This window comes from Leopardus geoffroyi, chromosome C3 (genome assembly GCF_018350155.1).
Source record: "Leopardus geoffroyi isolate Oge1 chromosome C3, O.geoffroyi_Oge1_pat1.0, whole genome shotgun sequence".
Lineage (NCBI taxonomy): Eukaryota > Metazoa > Chordata > Mammalia > Carnivora > Felidae > Leopardus > Leopardus geoffroyi.
Genome location: NC_059338.1, coordinates 58,486,224 through 58,513,633, shown reverse-complemented (window position 1 = coordinate 58,513,633; position 27,410 = coordinate 58,486,224). Strand labels below are relative to the sequence as shown.

The 27,410-nt window shown below is 50.3% G+C and overlaps 1 long non-coding RNA gene across 1 annotated transcript in view; it reads left to right on the top strand.

Annotated features, from left to right (window-relative positions):
* The first annotated feature begins 605 nt into the window (after positions 1-605).
* Positions 606-27,410, top strand: part of LOC123585164 — a 39,022-nt gene continuing 12,217 nt past the window's right edge. The window contains exons 1-2 of the long non-coding RNA XR_006705960.1: positions 606-1,207; positions 22,895-22,983. This is a non-coding gene — a long non-coding RNA (uncharacterized LOC123585164). The remainder of the gene's footprint in view (positions 1,208-22,894; positions 22,984-27,410) is intronic.

The window sequence follows — 27,410 nt, the reverse complement described above, 5'->3', positions numbered from 1 at the left end:
TAATTTATTTTTTGAAGGAGAGAGACAGAGCATGAGCGAGGGAGGAGCAGAGAGAGAGAGGGAGACACAGAATTCGAAGCAGGCTCCAGGCTCCGGGCTGCCTGCACAGAGCCTGACACGGGGCTCGAACTCACAAACCGTGAGATCATGACCTGTGCCGAAGTTGGACGCTCAACCGACTGAGCCACCCAGGCGCCCCTGGACAGGCATTTTAACCCTCCAAGAGCGTCCACGATGACTTCTAAAATAACTGTTTAAGATCTTTATAGTCTCTCGCCTTCACAGGCGGTGCATTTTTCTTTCTGCCGAAAGCACTTCTGAAGTGGTAGAGAAAATGCAACAGAGTAAAAGTTAATAAAATTATGAAAATTGCTTTCAATTCTCTCACTTTGCATAACTATTTCTATTTCTCATATTATCCTCTTGACACACATATCTATTTAATTGCAATCAATTTGGATGTTAGTTTGAAGTGTAGCATATTTATTTAATTTTATGCTGTGCAATCATCCATATATATATATCTGTATATATATATATATATCCATAGATATATATGTATATTTTTTTCCCCAAGCAGGCTCCGCACTCAGCCTGGAGCCTGATGCGGGGCTCAACCCCATGACTGGAGCTGAAATCAAGCGTTGGATGCTTAACTGGCTGAACCACTCAGGAGCCCCGTCCCTTTATTTTTATAGACTTTCTACTATGACTTTCGTTTCTGTGTACTATTTCATCTTGTTCATGTTCTTGTCCATCTTGTTGACCAAAGTTATTAAATCATCATCAGACTGTTGGACCTACTTAGCTTTTCAAAAGATAGTTTTGAGTGCGTAAGATCTACCTGGGACTGCGCCGGGTTGACCTTTTTATGCAGCATCGAACAGTTTTGGGCCTACGTATGTAGCTTTCTTCTCTTGGTTTCTTCAGGGTAACTTCCTTGGAGTGTGAGTTTCTTGTTGATCCTTGCTTTGCATTGACAGTGCAAAGTGATCGGGCCAAGTTAGCTTGGGACAGGCCATAAATAAGTATACTAGTTTTGCCATGTGCCCATTAGCATTAAGAATGATCATTTTTTACTTTTTTCCAAAGGTATCATTTCATTTCCCACAAAAGTCCAAAATGGCCGGAAAAAAGCAGAACTGATTGCCCTTCAGTCGCCTGGTCTGAGGCCATGCATACATAATGGCAGGGAGATCTTAATCAGGTATCTCTGCTTTTATTTTCTTCACTGTGGTCTGTGTCTTCTTTTTATCCCCCTCGAGGGGAAATGCTCACACGTTGACTTAGATTCCTATCAACCCCTTGCTTTGACACCTCCGACAATTTCCTTGAAGGCAGGCCGTCTAAAGGGAAGGGTGGGCTGGTGGTAGGTTTGAGGACGGGTGGCGTGAACTTGCACAGTGACTCAAAACAGACCAGCACCAAGCTAGGGAGGAACCAGGTCTGGCACCTTGGGGTGCAGACTTCCTCCACGGCCCTCCCACTCAGGGTGCCGCCTGCAGGAGGAAATTTGAAAGAAAAGGAGAGAATGCTATACTCAATACCTAGGGAAGAGCGTGTTCGGAAGGGGTCTTAGGGCAGACTTCTAGACGTTGCTGAGCATAGAAAAGGCCTTTGGAATCTTGTTTGGGTCCGGAAATTCTCACTCTATACAGAAGCTGCTCAATATTAAAAAAAAAAATTAATCTTCTCTTGGGATTCTTTTATTACGTTTATTCCCCAATGTGTTTTAAAAAGGTTCTGATGCAAGTTTCCTTTTCTCCATAAGAAAGAATGGACAATTAAAGAGAGCCAGGCCACTCTCCTCCTGGCAAGGCGGTGGTGAGCTCTCCTGAAGAAAAATGTAGGGATGACTTCAGAGCTTTTGCAGATAACCCTGAGAAATCAGGAAGATAAGCAAGGTATTGACAGAGATCACATTAAAAACCATTTCTTAAAACGATTCTGAATATTTTGAAATGGATGCAGGGATCACTTCCTACAGGGAAAAAATATAAGAAATGAACATCATTCTATTTTTTAAAACAGGGCAATTAATTTGCAAGTTTAAGGAAAGCTGGGGATACAGCATGTGCCATTCCTGCCTGGCATTTAGGAAAATGTGCTCTGTGTGATCTCGAGGGAGGAGAGTGTATAATATTTGACTGGATGCTATTGTCAGATGTCCCAGACTCGTTGGTATAAACAGTATCCTTTGTCAGCCTGGGGAATGATCTCTGGTTGAGGCAGAGGACTTTGTCCTTGACCTTGGCTTTGCCTCGCTCAACAATTTTATTTATGCTTCAACTGAAGAAAGAAACATTTTATAATCCAGCAGATGAGACAAAGCTCAGAAGAACCTAGTAACAGTGATGGCAGGACAGAGATTTGAAAATAATTTCAGTGGCCCGGAATAGCAGGCTGAAACTAACATGAGGAAGTTAGAACTTTGCAGATTTAAAAAAAAGCAACTGTCCAAATATAGAATGAGGGCTGTTTCTGGGAAAAGATCTGGGAGTCATCCGATAGAGCAGCCGAATCAATGGTGACAATTCAGAGGTGCATGTGTCTGGGTGCAGTGAGGGCACGAACCTGAGGCTGCCCCTCTGCGTGGCCCGGCCCAGCCTGGCTGCCGCTGCACAGCTGCCATCGCCATCGGGGAAGTCGTGCGGAGCCAAGGGGCCTGGGCAGAGCAGGCACCCAGGGGGTTAGCAGGCTCCCGAGCAAACAAAAGACAAAAAACGTACGGGTGTGTGAAGGAGGTGCAGGGAAGGGTAAGAGGACATGAGACTTACTTGTAGACAGAGCTCCAGGTGGCATCATGGGCCAGAACCATTCCTTATACCCGTGCTCCCACCGCCCCCTCTCCCACCAAACCCTCCTCCACCCTCTGGGTCCTCAGCAGCTCTGCTCCCGCAGGGGCCCTCCCCCCGGAGCGCGCGATTGGGACCGTCAATCACCGCCCTCGGCTCTGCAGGTCAGCATCTGAACAACAGATCCATTTGTTTCCGGGCAGTTTTTGTGTCGCAGCGTGACTTTGCCAAGGATGCTGGGCTGTGGCCTCCGACTGCAGGGTTCAGACCCTGGTTCTCTTCCTTTCCGGGTGTGTCACTTCAGGCATGTTTGGTAACCTCTCCCGACCCCACCCCCTCCTGCATAAAATGGGGGGGCAGCCATCGTACTCCTCACAGGGAAGGTGTGAGCGGTAAGTGGCTGGCTCCCTGCAAAGAGCTTAGAAGCAGCCCTGCCTGCGTTCTTGGTGGCTGCTCTCTGTTCCTGTTCGTTGTCACCACGCCAGAATGTATAAAAGCAGGAACTCTGTTCGCTTTCAGTCCTGCGACGCTTTGAAAACTGGCTGAGGGAATCGGTTTAATGGGTGGAAGTTTCCAGCAGCCAGATGTCATCTTGTTGTACGTGGGAACTTGCCCCGAATCGGAGCTCTTCAGGAGCAGAAAGGCTGTCACGGGAGGTGGTGGCCCCAGGCACTGGAGATCCCGCAGGAAGGACTCCTGGCCCTTGGTTTGGGGGCGGGGCACAGAGCGTCTCTGCTTGGGGGGCGGGGATGGCAGATCTTCAAGGTCCTCTGCAGCCACTGAGTCGGGAAGCGGCCTGATGAAGGCACAAGGGTCATCGCAGGGCAAGACGAGCAGCTGAGGACCGACGGACTCCCCCAAGTTGGGCGCCGGGTGGGACTCCTTCGGGTGTAAATAACAGAAGCCGAAGCTCTGGTGCTTGAGCTCGCTGGGCAGCTGGAGAAGCAGACATGGCAAACGAGCGGGCGCCAACGAGGTTGGCTCCGGTGGGTCAGGAGGCAGGGAGCACCAGGTGCCTTGGGCGTAACTCTGGGTGACCCAGTTTGCTGGCTTCTGCGGTGGGAACAGGGTCGACTCTCTCTTGTGAAGCCTCTTGTGAACCCTCCCTGATCGGGGGGTTGCTGGATGGGTTGGTTGCTGGATAACTGGACAACGTGGCAAAGTCCCCCTACCCCCCCACCCCCACCCCCCGCCCGCTGTTGGGTGCCCGTCTCTCCAGGGAGCTCTAGGTTCTCTGGGGAGAACGGCCTTGCCCCGCAGGCCTGGGTGACGCTGTGAATTTGCACTGGGTGCCCAGCCAGCAGCCTCTCCTTTTGCTGTTTCTTCCTCTCCCGGTCATCCTGGTTGGGGATGTGCAGGGTGTCCCTCTGTGGGCCCCCACTGAGGGCTGGCGTGAGGTGACGTGGTCCCCACTGCGACCTTCGTGGTGTTGGAACACTAATAAGAGTCTTGCAATAGTAACAGAAGGGCCGGCTACCATGTGTGAGAAGACACCAGGGTCCAAGCGCTGTGCCTGACGCCATGTTTCTTTCAACCCTCACGTCCTCGACGGGATGATTTTTCCGCTTAGGAAGCGCGTGAACCGAGCCCGTGATCTTTAAGTGCCTTCCTTCCCTTCCCTTCCCTCCTCCTCTCTCCTCTTCTCTCCTTTTTTCCCTTTTTGCCCTCTCTCTTCTGGCTTAAGAATGTCTCCTTTCTTTCCACACCTTTGCCCAGAGACACCCGAGGAAAATCTCCCTCCTTCCCTTCGTTCCTTTTCTGGTCTCCTCTGTTTTCCCTTTTACTTCGTTTTGTTCATGTTTGGACCAAAAAAAAAAAAAAAAAAAAAAAAAAGGATGCTTGTTATCATTAATAAGTGCATGATGATTGCTACCAATGTATCTGTGTGGAGGAAAGGAAACTTCTAGACCTAAGGTGATAATAGACAACTAGGGCAGTCAGGGTCCACATCCCGGGAAGCCATTCCAGGAAATCCACACAAGTCTTCAGATGCCTCCTTATCCACCTCTAACGAAACCGGCTTTATTCTCAAGCACCCGGAGTTCAGTGAGCAAAACCGTGCAGTGACGGGCTGTGAGCTGTGACTTGCAAGGCAGACGAACAGTTCACTAAGGAAGGCTCATGCCCTCCAGGAACTCTCAACCCAATTTTACTGGTTATTTAGAATCATTTCTTTGCTTTCATTTCTTATCTCCCGCTCACCCGCCACCTCCTCCACTAAATGGTTTTTCTTTTTGCAAGCGCTCACTATTTCAGCTACGTTTCGGGTGGAAGTAAGCTTTTGCAGGTGGTTTGGGAACCCAGCCACCCTTTACAAAAATAATTCTGAAATGCCTTTTCGGTGAAACCCACTTGGGCACGAATAGAGCACCGTCCCTTTGCACGGGCCTGCAGGGGGTGCTTTGCGGGAGCGCAGCTCCCTGTCAGTAACCGACTTCGGCAGAAAGAACTCTGTATCTGGCACCATCTGGTGTTTAGGGGAAAAGGAAGTGCCGCTGTCTGTGTTTTTTCCTTCCCGACCTTATCTTGCAACCGAGAAAACCCCGGGCTGGAAGTGAGGCCTCGAGAGGTAGATACAGGTTTCTGGATGGGTCCCGTTATCTGCATTGACCGTTCACTGCCGTCTGTGGGTTTTGGCTTTCTGCCGCTCCTCCTGCCACGGCCCCTTCCCTCACCTTTCCTGGCTCCTGCCGCTCTGTCTGTCTGGACACTGTCCCTCAGCACAGCGAGCCACTCTGTCCCCAGAGGCCAAGTCTGGGAACGAGTGTGGCTGTGGCGGGATCAGGGAGCGGGGCCACCGGCCTTCTGTTCCTGGTTCTCCACGGAAGCCAGGCGAGGGCCTGAAGGGCTCGGTGGCCCCTGGCCCCTGGTCATTCGTGCACACAAGGTGCGAAGCTTGCACAGAGGAAGGGAGGGAAGTGAGGAGGTGAGTTCGAGATGCTTCTGTTTTTGGAAGACTCAGGAGAAGAGCAGCCTTCAGACCTGGATCCTTCAGGCCGATGCCGCTGGGTGAGGATTCCCGGCATTCTTGTTCAAAAGAAGAAAACACGCAGTCAGGGGGGGTCCATTTTAGGCAAAAATTAGTCACGAAAAGTAGGCTGGGTCCGCAAGGCCAGAGCCCGACTCACATTGGGCAGGGGGCCACGGGGCGGTGGGGCAGTTGGAGAGACTCTTCCTCTCTTCCGTTGCCTCTCAGCTTTGATTTTTCGGGTGACGCCGGTGATGGGGCCAAGGATATAGGGGGGCCAGTGAGACGGTAGCAAGATGACCGTAAACACGTGTGGGTCTCTTAGTGGAAGGAGCCTCGGGTACACAAGGGAGGTGGCTGATGACGGGCTGGTCACTTCGAGGCAGCCAATACAGAGGCATCTGGTTTTCGAAAACTGCCTCTGTGGTTGATAAGCCTGCGGTCCTTATGTGATCACTGGCATCTAGCTCCAGCCTCTGAACTCTCCAGAGACGCGTGATTCAGCCAGAAAGTTCCTTATTCAGCCAGTGGTTTACTAAATACTGTTCTCTTGGCTAACGGATTATTGAGGCCGCGTAAGAGGAAAGTGTAGCAAGGGAGAAGACAGGGTCTCTTCCTTGAGAAGCCCGCGCTCCTTAACGAGGAGAAAATACCAATATGTAAGAATCGGTGAAGGCAAGGTCGGGGGCGATAAATAACGCGGTACGATACCAGGTACGCGGACCCGAACGGTAGGCCAACAAGGAAGGCCAAGGCGCCATGGGTTGGGGAGGCCCGGGGACAGCTGCGCGAAGGAGCAGAGGTTTGACGCGGTTTCAGAAGAGAGGGGGGATGTCAGGTTTGCAGAGAGGAGGGAAGGTTCTTCAGGTGGAAAAAGGAGGCACAGGGAAGGGAACTGTTCAATAGGCGGCGGGAAGAGTTTCACCTGAATGGGGAGCGGGGCCGTTAGACAGGAACAGGAAGGCCGGAGTGAGAACACCCAATCCAGCCACCAGTATAAGCAGAGTCTGGATTCTCAGGGCAGTGGGGAGCCACTGAAGACGGTTGGCGTGGAGGAATGACATGGCGGGAATCAAGTCACGTTCGATATTGGGACAGACTCAAGGATTTTTTAAGTTGGAGGAATCCTTAGCATAGAGTCAAGCCCTTCAGTTTGAAGGTGAAGAAACTGAGGCCCAGAGAGGCAAGAAGGTTGTTCAGCGGGTCCTCGGGCCAGTCAGGCCTCTGATCCCACCCAGTGTCCAGGGGCCCTGCCTTCAGCGCTTCGGGGTCCTGTGCTCTCTGGAACACTGCACTTGTCACCTTTTGGGGAACCAGGCTCGGCCTGTGCCCCTTCCCGGCCACAGTCCCCCTTGCCTATCTGGGATTCAGATATCCTCGGGAAAGAACCTTCTTCCTGGCGCTGAGGAGCCCAAACAACGATTATATCTGGAATGACTGGGGAGTTGGAGATATGGCTACTGATGACTGATCTATCGTACAGCTTGGACATCTGTTCTTGCATCGAATATTTATTGAGCACCTACTAGTCAATAAACACTGCGCGATGTGCTGAGAAGGGCTGGTTTGTTAGGCCCGTGGAAAGCAAGCAAGCTTAGGAGGGAGATGAAAAACAGGGGTGGGGCGTGGAGGAGCACGGGGGTGGGCAGGGAGGCCAGGAGCTAGTGGGGAAGAACCTTCTAGGCAGAAGAAAGTCCAAATATTTTTGAGACAGAGAGAGACAGAGCATGAACGGGGGAGGGTCAGAGAGAGGGAGACACAGGCTCCGAGCCATCAGCCCAGAGCCTGACGCGGGGCTCGAACTCACGGACCACGAGATTGTGACCTGAGCCAAAGTCGGCCGCTTAATCCACTGAGCCACCCAGGCGCCCCAAGCCCGGGGTTTAAATGCTGCGCAGCAGGGAGCCGTTCTTTATTCGGTCAGAACGTTCAGGACACGCACTCTGTGCCACATGTGGATCTGAGCCCCGTGTCAGCGTTTCCAGCACCTCTTAGAAGACGCTACGATCATCCCCTTTTTGCAGATGAGGGAACCAAGGCCCAGGGAAGTTAAGTCACCCGCTCAGGGTCGCCCGGGTAGCGATGGGATGGTGAGGACTGAGACCACACAGTCCAGTGTCTGCGGTCACGATCGTAGCCACGGTGCTCTGTGGCCTCCTCTGAGGGCTTTAGGGAGAGAAGCAGAGAAGCGACACGGGGCGGGGAGAAGTTTTAGAAACGCAGTGAGGGACGAGCTGGGCGGGGCGAGGAGACGGGCTGTGCCGGAGCTGTGTTTGGGAACCTCGGGAGTTCAGGAACCAGCCAGCCCACAGGTGCCACCCCTGAGCCCGGCGGAGGGTGGGGGGGGGGGGGGAGGTTGGCAGCCACTGCCAGCGTGGGGCTGACGACAGAGTCTCGGGACAGTTCCCTCTTCAGGTGCTGGAAGGGATGCCCGTTTGTGGGCGTCGTGGGGAGGGACACCCGCCCCCCTCCCTCGTGGGTTCGTGGGCGGGTCTCATGATTAAACGGACGCAAGAGCCGCTTTTTAATTGATTCCAATTAATTCCATACATACGGGAGCCCCAAAGACTGGGGAAGCTCCAAGACACCAGGCAATGGAGGCTGGGAGCTAAGGAGAAGGGGAAGGGGTCTGGGGTTGGGGGGAGGAAGCAGTTCACGGGTCGACGGGAGAGCAAATGTCTGGGAAACAGATGTTGGTTGCGTGGCTCAGCCTGATATAAAAAGTCATCTCTGGTAGGAACTGTCCTCCTGGCACAAGCCCTTGATCTACGTTTTTTAGGCAGTTAAGGGAAGGGTGAAACACAACACAACACAACCTTTCCTGAGTCAGCTGGGTCCCGATTGCCTTCCGCTCACAACAATCCACGTGTCAGAGTGGCAGACTGTGGGGTGGCATCCCCTGCCACCCCCCCCACCGTTTGGCGACACAGGAGAAAACGGAGAAAGGACGGTGAAGGTCGGAATCCGGTGTCGCTGGGCTGAGGGCCCCCCCGAAGGCTCCTGTGGAAAGCGCTGTTGGGAGCCAGGTAGACAGAAAGCAGGGGTGGGGGGCGGAGAGGAGGGAAGGCAGGTCTGCGCACCCTCCAGGGGGCAAACTGTGGACTTGGGTGGGGGGGAGGGACTCAGAGGCCCAGTTGCCTCTCCAGGCAGGCCGGGGAAGAGGGGCCCTTAGGAGACATCCTCGCAGTGGGGGAGCCGGGGGGGCCCTCGAGTGGCTGCAGAGGTGTGACGGGAGGAAGCAGGCCCTGCTCTGCCAGGCTCAGCTCTCGGGACGGTAGCCGGCCCGCAGGAAGCCAGCAGGGAGCCAGCAGGAGCCCCTCCAACCTGGGCGGACAGGCTGGTGTCTAGCCTTTTTACCTGCAGGGCTTCTCTTGTTGCCGTGGGAAGCGGGGGTAAGAGGAAGGGCTGGGTAGATGGGATCCAGGAGGCTGGTGCTGGGCTATAACTTCAGCCCAACGCCCCTAACACCTGACGCAGCATGTAATGGTGCTCAGCCAGCCCTGCGGAAGGCCTGCCTGCATGCACGCATGAACGAATGCATGCCTGCCTGCATGAACGAATGCCTGCCTGCCTGCATGCATGAACGAATGCCTGTCTGCATGCATGAACGAAAGCCTGCCTGCCTGCATGCATGCGTGCATGAATGCTTGCCTGCATGCACGCATGAATTATTGCCTGCCTGCATGCATGCATGCATGAATGCCTTCCTGAATGAATGAATGCCTGCAACGCCCATCAGGAAGTGGCACAAAGCCCAGTTTATAGCTGGGGGTATAGAAGACAGAGGAACAGACAGAAACGAGGGGTCAAAGGTATCTATACAGCTTTGCATTTTGGAAACCCGGACAGAGGAGGAGCTGGGTGGGCTTCACCCCTGCTCTGAAGGAGGGTCGTTGCTTCGGTGACAGGCCACTTCCCTCAAAGTTTGGGAGCCTCTGGGATACCATTCTTCCTTTTAAAGCAGAGAGAAGTGACCTGTTAGGCAGGTTAAGAGCTCATCTCACAAGAAAACCCAGCTGAGCGGCCCTGCTGCTGTGGGGGGCGGGGTTGGGGTAGGAGGTTGTCCTTGCCCTCCCCCCCTTCCCCCAGGCTGACTCATCCCCTCTGCAACAGACAGATTGTGTCTCGCGTGGGAGCTGCTATGCAGAGCTCAAAGCTGTTCCCCTGATTGTTGCAGAAATTCCAACCTGCTGAAGGGAACAGTTGATCTAAATATGTTCTTTTGATGATACTTTGTTTTTATTAGCATGTTATTAATGGGTTCCTAAGAGGAAACAGCAGGTCCCACTGTCTTCAGAAAATCATTTGCTTTTCTCCCTGGGGACTCTTGGCGTATGGGCTCTGAATTCTAAACCCTGCAGTGTCAGGTTGGGTCTGTGTGCCTGGCATAAATCCTGGGCTAAAATCCCGTTGTCAGGCTGCCGCCTGGGGATCAGGATCTCTGGACGTACTCCCCCCCGGCGGCAGATGGCATCACCAGGGGATCTGATGACTTAGCAAGACCCTGAAGAGGCATTACGGGCTCGTTATTGTCAGGCGATGTCCGAACAGCTGACAGCTGTCAAGGCTCCAGGGCAACAAGGAGCAGAGAGTGTGTGGGTTCTATTTCCAGGTGCCCGCACGGAAAGCTCACCTCCCCGGGAGGAGACCTGGCCAGCAGGGGTCCTCAATGCCTGTGTGTGCACCCCCTCACCCTGGAGGAGTGTTTTTGGTTCCGTTCCCTGGGAGATGTGGTGAGAGTGAGGTTTCTAACCAACCCTCGCATGCAAAGCTCTGGTAGTGGCCGCTGATAAAATGTGATGTTCAGGTCAAGTTTTATTGTGTGAACACGAACGGGAGAGGACACCGATGGCAAGATCCCTGCTGGATATTATCAGGTGTCGGGGTGCTCAGAGCACCCCGCTGGCTTGTTGATGGAGTGCAATGTCACGGCTGTTTTCTGAGTGCCTGCTGGAGGGCTGGGGGGGGGGCAGAAAAATGAAAGGTATTCTCAGTGTCAGGGCGCTCACAGCCTGGCCAACGGTTCCCCAAGAACTTGATACAAGGGCCAAGAGCTCAGCTTCCACATGTATAGGATGAAGGTAATAAAAGCCTAAGGGAGACCTTGGGGGATATGAGGACTCCCGCATGCCAATAAAGCATTTTATGTGCATTATCTGGCATACGGTAGAGTGGATGTAGAGGCGGGAGGCTCCGTCTGCTAAGATATCATCTGTGTTGTACGTGTGTTTGTGCGGGGCTGAACTTGTCTTTGAAAGGGAGGTGGAGAAAGGAAGCCCCCTCTTGGAGGCACTTACCTTCATCTCTGACTCCTTGGTCTGAGCACCCAGTAAGTGTTAAATTAATACATATTGCATTGAATGTTGTTTCCCTTTCTATTGCCCCCACCAGCTCTTGGCCCGGTAGTCCAGACCTTGACTCCAGAACCAGGCTGCTTGTGCTACATCTGCTTTGCCACTTACTGGCGGGTAGCCTCCCTAGGCCATCTCTCCGCCTCAGTTTGCCATTTGTTAAATACGAACAGTACCTCACAGGGATGGTATGGGGATTGGATGAGTCAGTGTAGGCAAAATGCTTGGAATGGTGCCTTACACATCCTAAATTCTGTATAACTTTTAGGCATTATTATTACCATTTTCACCTTTGAAATAAAGATCCATGGGATTCTGGTGGATCACGAAAACAGAGAGTCCTGATTTGGAAGGAGGACCCTTGGATCTAATCCTACATTGCCGTATCCTAATGCTCAGGGCCTGGCACATAATAGGTGCTCAGTGAATGCTTGTTATTTTGAATCGTGTAGAGTGGGTTTGCCAGGACAGGGTGGGGCAGGCAGGACAGGCCTGGGGCCCTGCAGGCAATTGCCTGACTTCAGGAAGGTGAGGGTCTCTGGGGTTGGGACGCAGGCATAGCTGGGATCCTTGAACAACAGACTAGGGGACCGGCTAGATGTGGGAGGCAAGGAGGGGGAAGACTTGAGACAGGCTGACCGGCCAGCTCCATCCGTGGATGGTGGGATCTGAGTTTGGGTCTGTGTTTGGCTTTTTGCTTTGGATAGGATCGGGCATCGAACCCTACAGCCTACCGGGAAATACTCTTCAGTTTCTTTTCGAGAGCGCGTAAATCTGTTTTTCCATATCGGCGAATCCTAGGTAGCAGATGCCTGTGTCGAAGGAAGCAACCCTCTTCTCTTGTGAGAGGGAGCATCCTCCTCTTTCCTTCCGCAAGGTGGTTGTGATAGGTAGCGTGGATTCTTGGGGCCACGGTTTAATGAGAAACGAGGGGAGTGGACTCAGGAAGGTTAAAATTAGGGGAGTAACGCAGCTGTCCAGGGAAACCGTCGCCTACTTGCAATTGGGACAAGCGTGATTGCGAGTGAACTTGAATGTAGGTGAGCTACCTGGAGTACCACTGTGTGGCCAACTGTAGACCCGTTCGCCGCCTTCCTCCTCCTTTTTACTGACTGACGCAGCACTTGACCGTGGATGCCGACTAATGTGTTCATTTGCTTAAAAATATCAACTGAACAACATTTTGATTTTACAGCATGATTAAGACATTTTACAAAGTTATTAAAATGGTTTATTTGTTTATTTTAACTGTAATTTACTCTCACATTGGCTAACATAAAGTGTATACAATGTGCTCTTGGTTTTGGGGGTAGATTCCTTCCATACAACACCCAGTGCTCATCCCAACAAGTGCCCTCCTCCATGCCCATCACCCATTTCCCCCTCTCCCCCGGCCCCCCCCCCCATTAACCCTCCGTTGTTCTCTGTACTTAAGAGGCTTTTATGGTTTTCCTCCCTCCCTCTCTGTTTGTAACTATTTTTTCTCCCTTCCCTTCCCCCATGGTCTCCTGTTAAGTTTCTCAAGCCCCACATTATGAGTGAAAACGTACGATATCTGCCTTTTCTCTGACTTACTGCACTTAGCATAATACCCTCCAGTGCCAGAGCCTCCCCTACGAAGCTGTAATCATCAAGACGGTACGGTATTGACACAAAAACAGACACATAGACCGATGGAATAGAGAGCCCACAATTGGACCCACAGATGTATGGCCAACTAATCTTTGACAAAGCAGGAAAGAGTATCCAATGGAAAAAAGACAGCCTTCTTTAGCAAATGGTGGGGGAGAACTGGACAGCAACGTGCAGAAGAATGAAACTAGACCAGGTTCTTATACCAGACACAAAAATAAACTCAAAATGGATGAAAGACCTACATGTGAGACAGGAAACTATCAAAACCCTAGAGGACAAAACAGGCAACAACCTCTTTGACCTCAGCTGCAAAACAAAAAAAAAAAAAAAAGTTTTTAATGTTTATATATTTTTGAGAGTGAGAGAGACAGAGCGCGAACAGGAAAGGGGCAGAGAGAGAGAGAGTGAGACACAGAATCCGAAGCAGGCTCCAGCCTCCGAGCTGTCAGCACAGAGCCTGATGCGGGGACTGAACTCATGAACCAGGAGATCGTGACCTGAGCTGAAGTTGGATGCTTAACTGACTGAACCACCCAGGCGCCCCTGCAGCATGATTTTTTTTACAGACACTTTTTTAGAGCAGTTTTAGGTTCACAGCAAAATTAAGAAGGTACAGATATTTCCTAGGTACCTCCTGCTCCCACATAGGCACAGCCTCCCCCATTACCAACATCCTCCACCAGAGTGGTGAGTTTATTATATAATTGATGAATTTACACTGACATAGTTTACATTAGTATTTGGTATTGGTACATTCTGTGGGTTTGGACAAATGTGGAATGACATGTATCCATCATTATAGTATCATAGGGAGTATTTTTGCCGCCTTCGAAGTCTTCTGTGTTCTATTGATTTGTCCTTCTTTCTCCCAGCCCTTGGAAACCATTGCACTTTGACGGTCTCTTCTCTATAGTTTTGCCTTTTCCAGAACATCATGTAATTGGAATTGTACAGTATATAGCCTTTTCAGGTTGGCTTCTTTTGCTTAATAATAGCCTATAGTTCCTCTATGTCTTTTCATGGCTTGATAGCTCATTTCTTTTTATCATTGAATAACCTTCCATCGTCTGGATGGACCAGTTTGTTAATCCATTCGCCTACCGAAGGGCACCTTGGTTCTGTTTAAGTTTTATTTTATTTTTTAAAGTTTATTGTTTATTTTGAGAGAGAGAGAGAGAGAGAGAGAGAGAAAACGTGTGCAGGGGAGTGGCAGAGACAGAGACAGAGAGAGAGAGAGAGGGAGAGAGAGAATCCCAAGCAGGCTCCACACTGTCAGTGCAGAGCCCGGCATCGTGAACTGTGAGATCATGACCTGGACTGAAATCAGGAGTTGGAGTCTTAACCTACTGAGCCACCCAGGCTCCCCTCATTGTTATTTTAATTTGCATTTTCCTGATGACATATGAATGGATGTTGGATTTTGTCAAATGTTTTTTCTGCGTCTATTGATATAATCGTGTCATTCTTCTTTTTTAGCCTGTTGATGTGATGGGTTACGTTAACTGATTTTCAAATGTTGAACCAGACTTGCATACCTGGAATAAGTTCCACTGGGTCATGGTATACAATTCTTTTTATTTTATTTTATTTTGTTTTAATGTTTATTTATTTTTGAGTGACAGAGTGTGGGCAGGAAAGGGGCAGAGAGAGAGGGAGACACCGAATCTGAAGCAGACTTCAAGTTCTGAGCTGTCAGCACGGAGCCCAACGCAGGGCTCGAACTCACGGACTGTGAGATCATGACCTGAGCCGGAGTTGGATGCTTCACTGACTGAGCCACCCAGGCGCCCCAGTATAATTCTTTTTATACATTGTTGGGTTTGCTTTGCTAGTATTTTGCTGAGGATTTTTCATCTTTGTTTATGAGAAGTATTGGCTTGTAGTTTTCTTGTGATGCCTTTGTCTGGCTTCCGTATTAGGGTAATATCAGCCTCATCAAATTAATTAGAAAGAAACACTTCTGCTTTATTTGCTAAAAGAGATTGTAGAGAATTTAAATATTTGGTAGAATTCACCAATGAACTCAATAGGCCTGGTACTTTCTATTTTAGAAGGTTATTAGTTATTGATTCAACTTATTTAATAGATATAAGCCTGTTCAGACCGTCTAGTAATTCTTTTTTTTTTTTTTTTTTTTTTTTTTTTTTTTTTAATTTTTTTTCAACGTTTATTTTTATTTTTGGGACAGAGAGAGACAGAGCATGAATGGGAGAGGGGCAGAGAGAGAGGGAGACACAGAATCGGAAACAGGCTCCAGGCTCTGAGCCATCAGCCCAGAGCCTGACGCGGGGCTCGAACTCACGGACCGCGAGATCGTGACCTGGCTGAAGTCGGACGCTCAACCGACTGCGCCACCCAGGCGCCCCCCGTCTAGTAATTCTTGTGTGAGTTGTGTGTGCATGTGTGTGTGTGAGTTTTCCTAGACGGTGCCTGTCAGGGAATTGTGTTATTAATCTAGAATCTCAAATCTGTACACACAGAGTTGTTCGTAGGATGTGGTTTCTACTAGAAAATTGCCCTCAAATACAAAGGTATCTTGGTGTTCTTCCTCTTTGGGCTCAGTTTTTGGGAATTCCATCCAGATAATTGTTAGGGAATAAATTACTGTTCTAGAAGACCCACGAAGTCCCATGGATGGTGACGGCACAGCAGGAAGGATGGCTGGAGGAGGTATAGTGAGGGGATGAGATCGGGTTATCAAAGGAAAGAATGAAGAGGTCAAGCAAGACTGAGAGATATGTGAAGGAAGGAAAAGAAAAGTGAGAACCAACGTACGTGTAGAAATGAGGATACAGATGCAAATGAGAGGATACAGAGGCAGATGATATTTCACTCACCATTTTTGGTGGGAGAGGGCATCTGGAACCCAAGTTGGGCTTGTCCTAGGGTGCACGCGTGACAGAACGAGGGAAGGCCTGCTGGGGCTCCTTCAGCGTGAGGAAGTGCTTCCCAACTTTCTCCGGTTCATGCTGGACAGCAATGAGTATGACTGTCCTGCACGTAGAGAATGGTGGTGATCAGGTGGCACACGGGGGTTAACTGTGGGAGCTATTGATCACAGGAGGGGTCCGGCCTATGACTCTTGGCCCCCAGGCCCGGCCCAGCAACCCTGGAGACCTTGAGGGAATGATACCTCCTGGCACACCAAGGGGTGTGACCCATCTTGCAGTGTGCTGGAAGGAAGCTCGGCTTTGAGGAAGCAGCTTATCTTGCTCGGGAGAGAGAGAACTGAGGCCCACAAGCTTCACTGATCAATACTGCCTTGGAGCTAGAGATAGGGTCGGTTTTGAGTACAGCATTCATCCTGTAGGACTGGCTGTATTTCATGCCACCACCAGTGAAATGACGTTTATTGAGCATTATTCCATGCCATGCTCTGTGCGATGAACAGAAGACCCTGTGAAACATGCTTGCATCCTGGGAAGGAGGAGGAAAGCTTTTTGTCTGGAATCTGTGACACGGTCGGCCCAAAGGCGGGGGCGGGAGGGGGGCGCCTCTGCTGCTTTTGGGGTCAGGACAACTGCGGCCCGTGGCTGCCACGGGTGGCAGGCCTTCATTGACCACATCTGTGGCCCTGACTCCGGCAGCTTCCTGGGGCTCAGCGGACTCAGAGGAAGCAGTAACGGGGAACAGTGGCTCTGGCTATGGCTGAGGGCCTTTTCCAGGGACTCTGTGGAGATTGAATGCCTTGGCAGAACTTTCGGGAATTACAGAGACCTCAGGGCTGGAGCAGGAGAGAAGAAAACTGGCCAATGCCGTGTGGTGGCTGACAGGACTGTTGGAAGTCTTCCCTGCATAGCCGTGGAGACTTAGAAGGCAGACTGGTGATCCCGTAATAATGAATAAGGGCAGTGGTGAATAATGTCGTTAAGGGACTGAATGTTGTGCACCCTCCTCCCCCCCCCCCCCACCAGATTAACATGTTGAAGCTCTAACCCCCAAAGTGATGGCATGTGAAGGGGCTTTGGGGAGGTAATTAAGGTTAGACGAGGTTGTAAAGATGGGGCCCTGGTCTGACTGGGATGAGTGCCCTTGTAAAAGAGACACCAGAGGGCTTGCTCGCTTTCCATGAGCATGCACTGAGGAAAGCTCACGTGAGCGCCCGGTGAGGAGGCTGCTGCCTGCAAGCCAAGAGAGGAGGCCTCAGAATTCGCCTGTCTGCCAGCACCCTGACCTTGGACTTCCCAGTTTCCAGAACTGTGAGAAATAAATGTCTGTTTAAGTCCCCAGTCCATCATATTTTGTTATAGCAGCTCCAGCCAACGAACACAGTTGTCATGCTTTATTATCACTTTTTTTAATAAATGTTTTTTTTAAGTGTTTATTTTTGAGAGAGAGAGAGAGAGTGTGAGTGAGGAAGGGGCAGAGAGAGAGAGAGAGAGAGACACAGAATCCAAAGCAGGCCCCAGGCTCTGAGCTGTCAGCGCAGAGCTCGACGCGGGGCTCAAACCCACAAACCACGAGATCGTGACCTGAGCCACAGTTGGATGCTCAACCGTCTGAGCCCCCCAGGTGCCCCTCTGCTACTTTAGTAAAACTTTGATTTGGATGATTTTGACAGGCGGGCAAGCGTCAGGTCAGGGTGTTGAGATAAGTGGGCTGGACATTTCATTACTTCACTTTGATCAGTGAGTCCTGGGAGATTCCATTCCCTGAGGGCTAGAGAAGGCAATTTGGGAGAAGTTAAAAGGGAACTGAAACACAGACGTGAGCTAAAATGCATTCATTGGGCGTGGCCGCTAAGGGACCTGGGTTGGAAGCAAACACGAGAAGGAACAATCGTGAGCCAGAGTGGAGCCGCAGCCATTTGAGGGATTGTTTTGGGGCGGGGTGGGGGGGGAGATCGTGTTCATCTTCATCATCACCATTATCACCACTCACATTTACTGAGGGCTAAGCACTTGTATATGTATTGTGCTTAGTATATATTGGACTTAGTATTCACAACAGCTCTATAGAGTAGGTCCTGTTAACATCCCCATTTAACGGATGTGGAAACAGGCTTGGAGAAATGGTTTCCCCCTACCTCACTGGTGGGTCAGCTGTAAACAATGAGGATTTTGATCCTACTGAGTGTTGCCTACATGGCGGGGGGGGGGGGGCGGGTACTGCCCTGCCTGGGAGCAGTGTGGGCTTGACTCAGTAAGCAGGATGATGTCAGTGAAGGTTTGGGGGCAAGAAGTGATGTGTTGAGGACAGCGTTGTAGACAATTAACCAACACCACCCAGGAGCAGGAAGATGGGTGGTTTGAAGACCAAGTTAGGAGGGTATCTGTGGTTCAGGGCAGAGGAGGTGAGTGAACTGGGTGGTGGCAGGAGGCCTGGCACTGAGGGGACGGGTGCAGAGACCATTTGGCTGCCGGAGGTCAAGGCCGTGTTCCCCGAACGAATATGGCAGCGGGGGGAGGCGTGAAGGACTCTAAGCTGACCTCAGGCTTTCGGACTCCGGCAAGGGGACACTGATGGGGGCTTTGACAGAAGTGTGACATGAGCAGGTGGGCCTATGCTTGGGGGGTAAGTGTCGCCGAGAATCTCTGGCTGGGCTTGTAGAGCAGCCCTGCAGAAGTCAGGTGTAGCGGGTAGGGTTTGGGCATCAGCCGCAACGCGGTGAAAGGCACAGCCTGGGAAGTGTCTCTTCCCAGGCTGGGCTTCTCAAGCCACGGGGTCCGGCCTTGACCCTGGTCCTTGGGGCTTGGCTTGCTCGCCTCACCTCTCTGTCTCAGACCTGTCAGCTAGTGCAGGTGGAAACTTGATGTGAATTAGAAAAAAGCATCCTTTCCCAAGACACCGTTCTGATATCTACCAGAAAATGTCAAAATACCTGTACAAATCGGTAATGACTATGAGCCTAGTCAATACCACTGGGTAATCTGCTGTTATGTGCATCCAGTTCTGTAGCTGCCGTGGTACCTACGGAGGCCCCTTAGCCTCTTACAATGTCCAAGATTACCGAGGAAGGAAAGTTTGGTATAGTAGAAAGAGAGCCAATAGCAGGACTTTAAAGATCACTACCATTATAGGTGGAAGACAGAGGAGACAAGAACTCAGAGCTTGTATGACCCAGAGCCCCAGCCTTTTTTTTTTTTTAAACTTAATTTTATTTTTATTTATTTATTTATTTATTTATTTATTTATTTATTTAAAACACTGGCTTTTATTTCCAATATATATTTAAGGTTAATGGTTTCATTTTTTAAATTTAAATCCAAGTTAGTTAATGTATGGTGTAATAATGATTTCAGGAATAGAAGTTAGTGATTCATCACTTACTTGTAACACCCAGTGCTCATCCCAACAAGTGCCCTTCTTAATGCCCATCACCCAGCCCATCCTGCCCCCCAACCCAACACCCCTCCAGCAACCCTCAGTTTGTTCTCTGTGTTTAAGAGTCTCTTATGGTTTGTCTCTCTCTCTCTGTTTTTATATTGTTTTTGCTTCCCTTCGTTATGTTCATCTGTTTTGTATTTTAAATTCCACATTATGAGTGAAATCATAAGATATGTGTCATTCCCTGGCTTATTTCGCTTAGCATAATACACTCTAGTTCCATCCACATTGTTGCAAATGGCAAGATTTCATTCTTTTTGATCACCGAGTAATATTCCATATTCCATATATATATATATATATATATATATATATATATATATATACCACATCTTCTTTATCCATTCATCTGTTGTTGGACAGTTGGGCTCTTTCCATACTTTGGCTCTTGTCAATAGCGCTGCTATAAACATTGCGATGCATGAGCCCCTTTGAAAGAGCACATCTGTATCCCCTGGATAAATACCTAGTAGTGCAATTGCTAGGTCATAAGGTGGTTCCATCTTTAATTTTTTGAGGAACCTCCATACTGTTTTCCAGAATGGCGGCACCAGTTTGCATTCCCACCAGCAGTGCAAAAGGATTCCTCTTTCTCCGCATCCTCGCCAACATCTGTTGTTGCCTGAGTTGTTAATGTTAGCCATTAGGACTGGTGTGAGGGGGTATCTCATTGTGGTTTTGATTTGTATTTCCCTGATGATGAGCGATGTTGAGCATTTTCTCATGTGTTGGTTGGCCATCTGGATGTCTTCTTTGGAAAAGTGTCTATTTGTGTCTTTTGCCCATTTCTTCACTGGATTATTTGTTTTTTGAGTGTTGAGCTTGATAAATTCTTTGCAGATTTTGGATACTAACCCTTTATCTGATGTGTAGTTTGCAAATAACTTCTCCCATTCCGTTGGTTGCCCTTTAGTTTTGCTGATTGTTTCCTTCGCTGTGCAGAAGATTTTTATCTTGATGAGGTCCCGGTAGTTCATTTTTGCTTTTGTTTCTTTTGCCTCTAGGGACATTTCAAGTAAGAAGTTGCTGTGGCCGAGGTCAAAGAGATTGTTGTCTGTTTTCCCCTGTAGGATTTTGATGGCTTCCTGTCTTATGTTTAGGTCTTTCATCCATGTTGAGTTTATTTTTGTGTCTGGTGTAAGAAAGTGGTCCAGGTTCATTCTTCTGCATGTCGCTGTCCAGTTTTCCCAACATCATTTGCTGAAGAGGCTGTCTTTTTTCCATTGAATACTCTTTCCTGCTTTGTCAAAGATTAAGTTGGCCATACATTTTTGAGTCCATTTCTGGGTTCTCTATTCTGTTCCATTGATCTATGTCTGTTTTTGTTCCAGTACCATACTGTCTTGATGATTACAGCTTTGTAATACATCTTGAAGTCCGGGATTGTGATGTGTCTAAATCTGGGTTCTTTTTCAGGATTGCTTTGGCTATTCGGGGTCTTTTCTGTTTCCATACAAATTTTAGGATTGTTTGTTCTAGCTCTGTGAAGAATGCTGGTATTGTTTTGATAGGGGTTACATTGAATATGTAGATTGCTTTGGGTAGTATTGACATTAAAAATATATCATTTATTTATTTTTAAGAGACAGAGCATGAGTGGGAGAAGGGCAGAGAGAGAGAGAGGGAGAGACAGAATCTGAAGCAGGCTCCAGGCTCTGAGCCGTCAGCACAGAGCCCAACATGGAGCTCGAACCCATGAACTGTGAGATGATGACCTGAGCCAAAGTTGGAGGCTTAACTGACTGAGCCACCCAGGTGTCCCACGGGTAGTATTGAGATTTTAACAATATTTGTTATTCCAATCTATGAGCATGGAACATTTTTCCATTTTTTTGGTATGCCTTCTTCAATTTCTTATCAGCTTTCTACAGTTTTCAATGTATAGATTTTTTACCTCTTGGGTTAGTTTTATTCCTAGGTATCTTATGGTTTTTGGTGCAGTTGTAAGGGGGATTAATTCCTTGACTTCTCTTTCTGTTGCCTCATTATTGCTATATAGGAATGCAACCGATTTCTGGGCATTGATTTTATGTTCTGCGACTTTGTTGAATTCATGCATCAGTTCTAGCAGGTTTTTGGTGGAGTCTTTGGGTTTTCCACCCAGAGTGTCATGTTTGTGAAGAGCGACATGGCCGATTTGGATGCCTTTTATTTCTTTGTGTTGTCTGCTGAGACTAGGACTTCCAACACTATGTTGAATAACAGTGGTGAGAGTGGGCATCCTTGTTGTGTTCCTGACCTTACGGGGAACTAGAACCCCAGTCTTTTGACCCACAGTTCATGATCATATCTAGTGACCTAGGCTTTGGCCAGTTCCCAAGTCCTACGCAGCAGTGCTTGATCTTAAAAGCAGTCTTAATGTGTTATAAAGTGCAAATATCATGTGTGTGTGTTTACTTATTCTTCAATGACTGTTTTTTTAATGTTTATTTTTGAGAGAGAGAGAGAGAGAGAGAGAGACCGAGTGGAAGAGGGGCAGAGAGAGAGGGAGACAGAGGGTCCGAAGCAGGCTCTGCCCTGACAGTAGAGAGCTCGATGCTGGGCTTGAACTCACGAACCGCAACATCATAACCTGAGCCGGAGTCAGCCGCTTAACAGGCTGAGCCACCCAGGCGCCCCTCTTCAGTGACTGTTTTGTGTCACTCACCGAATGAACGTGAAACTAAATGTCATTTCTCAACTAGGCCTCCGGGGCCCCCCAGGTTCTCTCTCTTTCTGCTGTCCCATGCTAGGATGCTTTTTGCTGTCAGGACAGGTTTTCCTCTGCTTGATCGGTAGGTATCTTGAGACCAAATACTGCATCTTATTATTTGCTTTTCATAGCACGCAGGGCAGTGTGATGAGGCAGGCAGGTAAGTACCAGTAAATGGCGTTGGTGAGATCATCTCTCTGTGTGCCGTGCCAGGCGGCCTCAGGCACAGCTATTTGTTAACCTGCGAGTTAAAGGAAAGGACTGGAGCTAATGAGATGGTAGAAGGGTAAGGGGTGGAGGGAGGCCAGACGCTCCGCAGTTTACATAAAGCATCGTAGCGGAAAATGATCGGGAACCCGGTAGTTAATTTACCACGCGTGCACAGTGTGGCAAATGTCTGAACATCTCTTGCTGCAAAATCTAACTCTGGTCGATCACAAAGCATCAGGAAGACCCAAGATACCTTGAAAGGTAATGGCACCGGGGAACAGCAGAGCTCTTTGAAAGCAAATAACTTGAGGCTAAGTTGATTTCTGTTTGGGTCAAACAATAGTGGTCGTGGTAGATGGGGAGCCGCCAGCGTCCTGAGGGGTTGGGAAACCTACGATCCTCACGCCTCACTCACTCCCCAAAGGGTGCCGAGCTCAGCACTAATGAAACCCACGGTCACAGAAAATCAACTGCTTTCGACTGCCTGCCCCAAAATCTTTGACTAGTAATCGCACCCTCAAGGCCAATGGTGGTAGGGACACCCTGTCGTATTTTGTCTCGTAGGTGATGTTTGGAACGTTGAGCGTGTTCCTCTCTGAGATTCTTTTGTTCCTTCTTAGTTTTTTAAGGAGTCAGAACATACGTCTTCACGCTTCGTTAGGACAGACAGCAACGCGGAGGTAGGTTTAGGAGCTTGGGGGGCCGGGGACTGTAGTGCTTTGAAACACCGTCTTCAGGGCTTGCAAGAGGAAAATCGGCACACCAGTGGGACGGTTGATGTTGGAGCTTCTTGTAGCTCTCTTTATGATGTTGCCTGGCCTTCTCCCCTGCTTTCTCAGAAGCTGTCTCAGCATACCCTTTACGGAGTCAAAACTCCCGGACGCAGGGATCCGTAACGACTTTTTTTTTTTTTTAGCGTCACGGACATGAGTTCTTTGAGAAGGTCACGAAAGCCCCGCCCCGTCTCCCGAGAAAACGGCTGCCTATAATTGCAGGGGGTTCAAGGTATGGGCAACACGCTAAAAACTCTGACTTATTTCACCTTAAAACGTAAATGCCCAGCCGTGCTCTCTCCTCCTTCTACCTTCTCCCGAACCTCTCCGTTTCCCTGCCTAAAGCAGCGCCTGCATGAAGTGGGGAATAAGGACACAGCCGAGAATGAGGCGGGCCTCCAGCGGCTCTGCTTCTAGAATATTGTGCTAAAGGGGGCAAGCGGCAGGTCTGAAAAGGAGCAGAGGCTAGGATGCGGCCCCTGCCCTCAAGGGACTCCCCTTGGGTGGTGGAGATCAGTTTCAAAACAAATGGTAAAATACCAGGTCGGGGCTCCTTTACGTGGTCAGACGACATCCTGAATCCTCAACGATGCATAATGTTTCTCATACAAGGGAACGAGTGACAAAAGTTCCCAGGCAAAACGGAGCGAAAATGTGTCTCTTGGCAGCTTTGTAGAGATTTCTCTGGCAGTTTCCGAGAGGGGGTGCATTTCTGTTGATTCAGTTCCTAGAAGTGGACTCGGGAGGTCAAAGGGCTTGAATATGGAAGTATTTAATAGAGGGACCACAATTACCCTCCGGAAAAGGTTGCGTCGGTTTCGTACCTCCCCGGGGGAGCGGATTTGGCACCCGGATCAGATTCTGGGCTGGGTTGGGGGGGGGGGGGAAGGCTAGGAAGGGAGGAGGGGGACAGCGAATTTTTCTTTCAGCCGTGTGGGCAGCTGTCCAATTTCATTTCGGTTCTCAGAGTTTTGCTTTCTTCAACGTGACTGAGTGTTGACGCTGGTTTGGAGGCGGGAACTTTGTGGCCTGGCCGGACGAGGATCGCAGGGGTTGGGGCCACCACTGGCCCACAGCCTTCGTGTGCGGTACCCCCACGGGAGCCAGGGGGGTCCCGGGTGTCACCTACGCGCACATTTACAAACCAGATACCTTCCTCTCAGGTGAACCCAGCTCTGAGCCAGGATGTAATAAGACAAGGACCGGCTTCACTTTGGCCCCACTCACACCCTCGGCGGTGGGACTGTGCACTGGCCCGTCCACGGCAGTCCTGACCGCGGCTCCCACTCCTGGCTGTTGCCCTGACGGCATCCACGTCAGGGGCCCGTGGTGCTGCTGCTCGAAGGACAGCCATGCTCAAGGGCTGAGCAGAGGCCTTGGTGTCGTCAGCCTCGTCTCCCCTGCCTCTGCCTACCGCCCGCTCCTGCTTCTTGCCCAGTGACCCCTCCTGCGTCCTGTAGACAAAAACAGCCCCATTGAGGGATTTTTGCTGGAACGTGTCCTCCCTCCAGTTAGAGCAGGTTTTGTGTTTAGCTTTGGTTTGGCGGCTTTTCATTCTGGACACAGTTGTGCTGGCCCCTCAGAGCCTGAGAGCCCCGGGGCCAGGGCCTTGTCGCATTGGCCTAAACCCCGCTGGTGACAAAGCTGTAGGAGTGCATGCTGGCTGCTCCGGCAGAGACACTCTGAAATCCCAGCTGCCTAACCCAGGAGATTTTTATTTCTGACTCACCAAGCAGTCTGATGACTGTGTGCGGGGTGGTAATTTAGGGACCCAGGCTCCTTCTCTCCCTCTCCTTTGCCATTTATTTATTTTTGAGAGAGAGAGAGAGAGAGAGAGAGAGCGCACGAGCAAGAGAGGGGTCAAAGAGAGAGGGAATCGGACCACAAGATCATGACCTGAGCTGAAATCAAGAGTGGGATGCTTAACCCACTGAGCCACCCAGGCGCCCCCTAGACGGCCTCATTTTGACTTGTAAATGCGCCGCCTCACTTTCGCTCACCTTCTGTTGGCAGGAACATGGGGCCTAGAGGCAGGATTCCCTTGGAAATACATCCTTGGCTGGGTAGCTGTTCCTCAAACACAGCTTTTACACCATGGAAAAGGAGCCTTGGACCGTGGTGGGCAGTGGGCTATGTCTGCCATGGGACTGAGCTGGGAACAAGCTTCCACTCCTGCTGCCTAGTTACCCTTCTGTTCCTGTGGGCAGAAGTCCTTATACTTTATCAAGCAAGAGGCTCTGCCCAAAGGTGACCTTTATTAATGCTTCAGGTAGGAACGGGTGAGAAGTGAAGAGCTTCACCCTTTCTTTGATCAGATTTACCTCTGTTCCTGCTCCATGTGCTGGGCGTGGACCGCTCCCTAGTCTCTCTCCGCAGCCCATTTCCTTTTTCCCCAAATCTCCAGGCAGAGTCACAGGCAAATTTGCCTGGGAACCATTCAGGACCTCACTCCCCCTTCTCCCTCCAGTTTTTTGGGGCTATATTTTTGATGATTTTGGCTAGAGGGTGACCAGGGAGAGAAGGACTTCCAATAAAGGCAGTTTCTTCTCCTCCTGCGTTTGCTGAGCTGCGTGGGGTTGGGCGGGTGGCGCTGGGAACTCTGGAGAAGCTCAGGGAATTAACGAAGTCTGACAAAGGAGATCCGGAAGGGGAGGGCCCACCTTCCAGCGGAGCCTGCCTTCCCTCAGTGACGTCAGAAGCGGCTGCTGTTGCCTTGGCAACCTGATCACCCAACGCCAAGGGCACGCAGGCTGATCTCAGGGCTCTTTCCTTGATGAGGCGCTAAAAAAGAACCTCACTGTCCCCCAAATGCAACTTGATCATAGGGAGATACCATCCAATACTCGGGGACGGTCTGTGGGTGAAGACGGCTCCAGGGAGTGGGTGATACTGGCAGGAATAATCTGAAGGACACGTGGGGGACCGAGAACCCTCTTTTTGCACAAACCCTGCACGTTTTAGAGAAAAGAAGCTGCCGGTCTGCCCTCTGACAGTACTCTTCGCCTCCGCCTGTTTCGCATGAAAAGTCTCACCTCATCATGTGGCCCATTACCCCGGAGTCCTGCTGTAGGACTGGAGTGTTCCGGAAATCTTGCCGCGGGGGGCACCATTAGGTACCAGCATGGCAGACAAGGGGGAAGAGCCGCTTGGCCACCCGCTTTCAACAGACACCTTCTTTTTCTTTCCATGCTCGCTTTCTGAGTGGCTGGGAAGTTCAACTCTACCAGTTGGTCACACTAGCGAATGAAGGGAAGGCAGACTTTTGTGGTGGCCACACAGGCGTTTTGTGTCACCGTGGCCAGTGGCTCTGCTTGCTTCCTGCCCGGGTAGGCTTGACTCAAGTAATTAACCTCCCTGCGCTGCAGTATCTTGGCAAAGTGGCATTTTAGAGAATAAACAACCCCCGTCAAGCGCCTAGCACAATGTCTGGCACGCAATAGATACTCAAAGAAATGATGGCTCCTTCTCCCATTTAGGCTATTTCTTGAAATGTTGCCAGTTCGGGGCTGACACTGGCGCAGGTTAAACCTTTGCACAATAGAAGAAAGTGCCTCCACTGCAGACAAACGGAAACGAGGCGGTTCCTCCCCCCCACCCCCCCCACCCCCCCCCAGCCTTTCTGCAGCACAGAGGCTGGTGGCTCCCGGCTGGGAGCACAAGCTTCACACTGCATGCCCCAGCTCTGCCTTAACGCTCCCACGTCTCTTGTTTCTCAGCCATTTTCCTGCAAGGTATCTTGGAAGGGTTAAGTCTCCTAGGAACATTAAGAAACATTTCAAAATAGGGGCACCTGGGGGGGCTCAGTTGGTTAAGCCACCGACTCTCGGTTTCAGCTCAGGTCATGATCTCGCAGTTCGTGCATTCCAGGCCCGCATCCGGCTGGGGGATGACAGCGCGGAGGCCGCTTGGGATTCTCTCTCTCTCTCTCTCTCTCTCTCTCTCTCTGCCCCTCCCCAACTTGCTCTCTCTGTCACTCTCTCAAAATAAATAAACTTAAAAAAAAAAACAAAAAAAAGGAAGGGGCGCCTGGGTGGCTCAGTCAGTTAAGCGTCCAACTTTGGCTCAGGTCACGATCTCGCGGTCCGTGAGTTCGAGCCCCGCGTCAGGCTCTGGGCTGAAGGCTCGGAGCCTGGAGCCTGCTTCCGATTCTGTGGCTCCCTCTCTCTCTGCCCCTCCCCCGTTCATGCTCTGTCTCTCTCTGTCTCAAAAATAAATAAACGTTAAAAAAAAAAAAAAAAGGAAGACTCTCAAAATAAGTAAGAGGTAGGAGGGGATTGGAGATGTGACCAGCTGTCACCGGAGGATGTCAGGTGGGAGTCAAGCGCGGCTGGTCTGCTCTCTGCTCAGTCCCAGTGATGGGTGGTCGTGAGCTGCCCGCGGCATCGGCTGCTTGGTTTTCTTCGTTCCTTCTTGTTACTGTTGTTGTTGTTATTATCATTCAGGTTGGCCTGTGGGAAGCTGGCCCTGGCAGCTGTAGCCTTTTTGCAGGTGCAGCAGGATTTCCGAGAGTTTCATGTTGGCTTCCGAAGTCCCTGCCCAGGGCCACTGTGTTTTCCACTGAGGTGCAGTCGTGGTGGGCATCTGGCCAGTCACTGTCTACGTATTTGCAGGGCTGCTGTTATACATCACAGCCTGGGGTGAGGCCTGGGTATTACACAC